Source organism: Peromyscus eremicus, chromosome 1 (genome assembly GCF_949786415.1).
Source record: "Peromyscus eremicus chromosome 1, PerEre_H2_v1, whole genome shotgun sequence".
NCBI classification, from domain to species: domain Eukaryota; kingdom Metazoa; phylum Chordata; class Mammalia; order Rodentia; family Cricetidae; genus Peromyscus; species Peromyscus eremicus.
In genome coordinates this window covers 160,106,914-160,113,909 of record NC_081416.1, presented here as the reverse complement: position 1 = coordinate 160,113,909, position 6,996 = coordinate 160,106,914, and the positions used below count along the sequence as shown (strand labels likewise).

At 37.4% G+C, this 6,996-nt stretch overlaps 1 long non-coding RNA gene across 1 annotated transcript; it reads left to right on the top strand.

Moving 5' to 3' along the window:
* Positions 1-305: 305 nt before the first annotated feature.
* LOC131922904 (uncharacterized) lies at positions 306-5,515 on the top strand. Its single transcript, XR_009382431.1, has 3 exons — positions 306-431; positions 2,837-2,914; positions 4,218-5,515. It is a non-coding gene; the product is annotated as an uncharacterized LOC131922904 (long non-coding RNA).
* Positions 5,516-6,996: the final 1,481 nt, after the last annotated feature.

The window sequence follows — 6,996 nt, the reverse complement described above, 5'->3', positions numbered from 1 at the left end:
ATTGGCCTTTGGGATGGAGTAATGGCTCAGTGTTTAAGAGCACTGGCTGCTCTTGTAGAAACAGCACCCACATGGCCACCCATAACTGCCTACAACTCCAGTTCCAGATGAACTGACACCCTCTTCTTACATGCTCCAGCTTCTATGTGCACCTGGTGTAAATACATAAACCCATAAACTCAGGAAAACACACACACACACACACACACACACCACACACATATGTATATATATAATTTTAAACACACAACAACAGCAAAAATGACTTTTCATATCCTTTCCAATGCTACCAAGTTCACGTTGCATGTTGTGTAGCTTCAGTAAACAAGAATTTTAAAAATACTTTATCTTCTTTCTTCATAGCATTATACTGCACTGAACTTGTCTAAGAGGCTCTGTGGAGACTTCTGATGAATTTAAAGTGCTCCAGGGTAAGTTTCCCTCATGTATGAAGAGAGGAAAAATGAAATCAACTGAGGAAAATTTCCATGAAATGACTTATTTATTATTTGATGAAGCACTCATATTCTGTAAAGAAATAATTCTAATTTTTAACCCTTAATTTTTAATGCATAAGCTGTGTACTCATATTTTTATTTTAATAAAAAGGGTCCATTTTAAGTAGACAAGATATAAAATAACATCCTAAAATCACAATACCTAATGTTAGCAACAATTTAGAGGTAAAGTCAGAAGTGTCAGAAGTTCAAATCATCTTTAGCTTCCTAGAGAGTTTGAGGCTAGCCTGGAGAAAAAGGCCCAACATTTCTAGTGTAATGCCAGGTCATTAGGTCATTACTTCAAGCAGCCACCCTGGCCCTGGTTTCATGTCCATGATAACCTGCTTCATCCCAGCTTTGCACACATGCTCCTTTAGTAATAAATCTCATAGTCACTTTGAAAGGACAAATAAAGGATGAACTTTCAGCATTCTATGCTACCCCCATTGGCATTTCTTGATATAATCATTACAGTCATTACGGTAGAACTCTAAACTATGGAGGCCCCACAAACTCAGGCATCAAACATCATTCTCCCTTCTCTCCTTCCTTCAAGAACAGTAGCACTATGCCAGTTGCTTTAACCTGATCCACTGAGCCTTGATAGAATCTACTCTCAAAATGCATCCTGGGAAAACTGTCCAGCCTATTTCCATTTGCAAAAAATAGCTCTCTAAAACTGTAATTATGCAATCCTGCCTTGAGTAAATGAGCATTATCAATCATGGAGGGCTGACTCTAAATCTCCCAAAAGTATCCAGTTCTTTCAGAAATTGACACGTTACTAATATGGAGAAATAACTCTGCAGTTGTTTCTAAGATTTTAAAATCTGCTGTAAACTACATACTTAATTGAGGACAATCTGGCAATATAATTGTCTTCATGTATAATTAATCTTTATTATTGTCTAAGTCACTGTTCTATTCCTGTGATGAGACTCCATGACCAAGGCACCTCTTACCGTGGAAAGCATTTAATTGGGGACTTGCTTACAATTTCAGAGGGTGAGTCCAGAGAGCATGGTGGCAGGCAGTCAGGTGCTGGAGCAGTAGCTGAAAGATGCATACTGATACTCAGGTGGAAAGAGAGAGAGAGAGAGAGAGAGAGAGAGAGAGAGAGAGAGAGAGAGAGAGAGAGAGATCCTGATATCCTGGGCCTGCATGGGTTTTTGAAACCTCAAAGCCCACCTCCAGGGACATGCTTCCTCCTACAGGGCTACATCTCCTAATCCTTCTAATCCTTTCAAATAATGCCACTCTTTGGTGACTAAATATTCAAATATATCAACCTATAGGGTCATTGCTATTCAAACCATTGCAATCATTTTAATGTAGTTCTTTTGTGGTTTCAGGAACTTTATAAATAGTTCTCCCTTTTAAGACTTGTATTGACCATCTTCTCTGCACACTGCTCTTATAAACAGCAATGAGAATACTTGTAGAATACATTGTGTAGCTGTTTCTTCCCACTTGACACATTCCATCATGGAAAGTGGTAAGAGGCTCATAAGACTCCAGATGCTATTGATACTTAAAGTCTCAGAAAGTACATAAAATTACAAGATTCTCAAAGCCCGTCTATGGTTGTAAAGGAGTAAGATCCAGAGATGTAGTTTTCTGAGTGGCCACCAATGCTGGGTGGACTTTCTAGGGACACAGCTGCTTTGGGGTCATGCAGAAAGCCACCTATAAGCAATCTCTCACCCACATAAATGGTTCACTGCATATTTATGATATTGCTTACTAAGTTGGAGTTCTGTCAAATTATTTCTCTGGTCTGTGACTGGTGCTGTATCTTGGGTGGATAGGCATTTGTTCATGTCTCCCAAGATAAAGTCACACAATATCATACAGAAATTTTGATGTAAGACCTTGGAATGGCTTTAGTACTAGCTTTCAATTCCCTTTGTCTTTGCAGTTAAGATATTTGGCAAGGTTTCAGTCATCTAAAGGCCTGGATTGGTCTTGCATATCATATCAAGATGGACATTCACAGGATATAGATGGTGGGACACAGATGGTCACAGCATCGCCTCTTTCTAGGGATCATTGATGTGTCTGATGACAGCTGGCTTATCTCAGAGAGTGAATCAGAGTGAGCAAAGACCAGAAAGACCTTGATGACCCTTAAAACCTGCTTTCAAGTGTCATGTGTCACTTGGATTTCTGATTTACCAGAAGAATCCAACATTGGTCCATACTAAAGAGCACACCAAAGACACATTTCATGACATGTGTGGGGATTATTATAAGCTTTAACTCTTCTCTATTATGGAATTTCTCTTATTATGGGAATATCATTTATGAAATCTATTCATACTTGAAATTTTACACAGATCTACATTGACAATGAACCCTCTTGCCTTCTGTTGAGGCAGAACATGAGTATACACTGGAGCACCTCTGAGGATAAGGTTGAGTCCAAGAATCTACTTGTCTATTTATTTATTTATAAATTTGTACCTGAGTACTATATTTACATAGTTTCTACCCAACTCCATCTTCAATTTCTACCACATGTCACCACTTTCAAATTCATGACTTTTTCTTCTTTAATAATTATTGTTGCATATATGTGTGAGTGTATACATATATGTGTATATGTAACACAAATTGCTACATGGTCTTATTAATAAAAAACCCAGAGCCAGATATTGGGGTTAAAACTGAAAGATCAGAGGAGTAAGACAAACCATCGCCAACCTCACCTCACCCACTCCTCAGCTTCCAAAGAGAGCTACTTCTTGTATACCCATGTCTATATGACTTTCTGTTCTGCCATTTCACTTCATCTCTCTGCCCAGCTACACCACTTCCTGTCTGTCAGTACAGACCTCTGTGGTTAGTGCTGGGGTTAAAGGCGTATGTCATCATGCCTGGGTCTGTTCCCCGGTGTGGCCTTGAACTCACAGAGATCCAGATGGATCTCTGCTTCCTGAATGCTAGAATTATAGGTGTATGCTACCATTGCCTGACTTCTATGTTTAATGTAGCAGCTGACTTTTTCCTCTGATCCTTAGATAAGCTTTATTAAGGTGTACAATATATTAGGGGACACAATATATTACCACATACACACACACACACACACACACACACACACACACACATATGTATATGTCCAAAATCCTTTGAGTTCATTTAATTTTTCTCATGTGTATCTGTGTCTAGGGATGACCATTTGAAATTGGTGACCTATTAGGGAGCTCAACATTGGAGAAAACTGATTCTACCTCTTTCAGAAGCAATCAATTGCTTCATTTAAAAGTGAACCTTGTGAAATTTCCCACATCCACATTGGTGTAACAACTGGTGTTGTCATTAATTAGGTCTTGTTTAGGAGTCAGGTTACTGACATTTTATGTGTATAGCTATGTTTAGAAGACACTATGTAGCATCACATCCTGGTCCTCTGGCTCTTAAAATCTTTCTGTCCTGTCCTCTGGGATTTTTTTCCTGCTCTTTGGCTGTAGGGGTTGTATTGCAGATGCATCAATTGGAGCTATGCAGATTGGAAAATGGGGACAAGACTTTAACAAAGGACAGGAGAGGAAGAGTAATACAGAATTAGAGAGAGAAGAGATAAATGTTATTAAGGCTGTTAGAAAAAGACACAGGAAATTACACTGTTTTATGAACTTACTTAAAACACAAATATAACAGTATTTTATTATATATATGAAATATATACATTCTTTTTTTATATAAACCACACAGCATGCTGATAATGTATCCCCCAAGAGGCATAGACTATCTAACAAACGTCCACAATGTCAAGCCTGGGAAACTCCTTTGATTTGTGGGTCAGAGGAGTTTATGAACCTCCCAAAGCAATACAGGTTATTGCCATTGTACTTTGCTGTCTACTAGAAATTGAAGGTAAGACCCTATTCCAAAGACACCACACTCGGAACTTGATGAAATTGAGATGGAACTGACCTAGAATCTTCCTACCTGAGTACTATCTTTCATAGTATCAAAGCATGCTATGCAAACTTCCAAGAGAGAAAAGCAATCAATAGTCCTACATAGCTAGAATATCTATGTAGCAAAACAATGTCCAGTCCAGCAAGATATGACCAAGGATAAAATAGTGGTACTCGTAGTTTGTGAGAAGCAAATGGTTGTCTAATTGTATTTAATACCCATTTAATTGAAGGGGAATCATTCCTGTTATTGTAAACCTAACCAACTCTACATAACTACAGAGATCTTAAAACTAAGATGAAGAACATGCTACTTCCACTTCCCTAATACAATATAATTCCTAATTGCCTTCTAAATACTTGTCCTTATACACACAGAAAACTGTAGCTTCTATCCTTCATCAAAGAAACTTCATTTTGCAATAGATGGAGACTAGCAAAGAGATCCACAACTGTTCAAAATGAAGAAAATTTTACCTTGACGTTTTATCTATTCTAGCCTGTGACTATTTTTTTCTCAATATACCTTATCAATCACATTAAAATTAATTTTCACTTCAGTAATTTTCACAGAGCAAAAATTAAAATAACCTCCCTACTTCTGCCTACACATACAAAGGCTCTCCAATATTTCTATTTTCCATAAGACTTAGGACCTTCCACTATACAATCAATTTCACTCACTCACTTACTAATTATTGTTTATTTCCAAGGTAGATCAACTTGACAACTATATTCACTATGGCCTTGGATAGACTCCAATCCTTGACTGATGTTAGAGCTTTAGACCTTAAACATTTAGCAACTTACTGTAGTGGGTAGCCATTCCAACCTTGATCTGGAAGTTCCAACCCCCATTGAGGCTTCGGTAACTGTCACGCCTACAACGCGAGGCCAAGAGAGGACCCTGAAGACCTGAGATCCAGATGCGCCGTCTCTCTTGGTTCCCAGACCCTGGACACTGGAGGTAGACCGAGCAGAGTTCTCCAGAGAACAATGCTGGTCTGCGCTACGTCTTTCCCAGACCCTGCGACCTACCTATCCCTTCATTTGTAAGTTATGCCACTAAATAAACCTCTCTTTTAACTATGTGGAGTGGCATTAATAATTTCACCAATAACTTATGAGCAAGTAGAGTATTAAAAAGAAGGAAAAGAATAAATAACTTTGACCTGATTTTTATGTTTCCATTTTCACTCACTGTAATGGCTACTATAACTAATATTGTATTACGCTTAACATGTGTTTCAAATATAACTATAATTTACACCAAAATAGCAAGGTGTCCTTTGCCTTACAGAAGCATTTCAGTTTCATGAGGTCCCATTTATTAATTGTTCATCTTAGCACCTGTACTGTTGGTGTTCTGTTCAGGAAGTTGTCTCCTGTAACAGGGCATTCAAGGCTATTCCCACTTTCTGTTCTGTTGAGTTCAGTATATCTGGTTTTATGTTGAAGTGATTGTTCAACCTTGGACTTGACTTTTGTGCAGGGTGATAATTATGGATATATTTGCATTCTTCTACATGTTGGCGTTCAGTTTGACCAGGATCATTTGTTGTTGATGGTGTCTTTCTTCCAGTGTGTATTTCTGGCTTCTTTATCAAAGTTCAGGTGTCCATAGATGTATTGATTTGTCTTGGTCTTCAATTCTATTCCCTTGATCAGTGTGTCTATTTTATGCCAATGTCATGTGGTTAGTACTTCTATGGCTCAGAAGTACAACTTGAAATCAGGGATGGTGATACCTCAGGAAGTTCTTTTATAATATAGTATTGTGTTCACTATCATGGATTTCTTCTTTTTTCCATATAAAGTTAAGAATTGTCCTTTCAAGGTATGTAAAAAATCATATTGGAATTTTTATGGGGATTGTATTGAATCTGTAGATTGCTTGTGGTGGGATGGCCGTATTTACTGTGCTAATCCTACTGATCCATGAGCATCGGAGATTTTTCCATCTTCTGATATCTTCACCAGTTTCTTTTTTCAAATGCTTGAAGTTTTTTTATCATACAAGTCTTTCACTTGAGTGGTTAGATTTACCCCAAGATATTTTATTTTATTGACTATTGTGAACAATGTCATTTCCCTGATTTATTTCTCAACCAAACTGTCGTTTCTATATAGGAGGGATATTGGGTTTTTGAGGTAATCTTATACCTAGACACTTTATAGAAGGTGCTTATCAGGTGTAGGAATTCCCTGGTAGAATTTTTGGGATTGCTTATATATAATATCATATCATCTACAAATAATGATACTTTGACATTTTCCTTTCCAATTTATATCCCTTTATTTCCTTTGGTTGTCTTATTGTTCAAGCTAAAATTTCAAGTACTATATTGAATAGATATGAAAAGAGTGGAGAGCCTGTCTTGTTCCTGATTTTAGTGGAATTGCTTTGAACTTCTTTCCATTTAATTTGATGCTGGCTATGGGTTTGCTACAAATTGCTTTTATTATTTTTAAGTATGTCCATTATATCCCTAATCTCTCCAAGTCTTTTATCATGAAGGGATATTGGATTTTTGTCAAAGACATTTTTCAGCACCTAAGGAGATGATCAT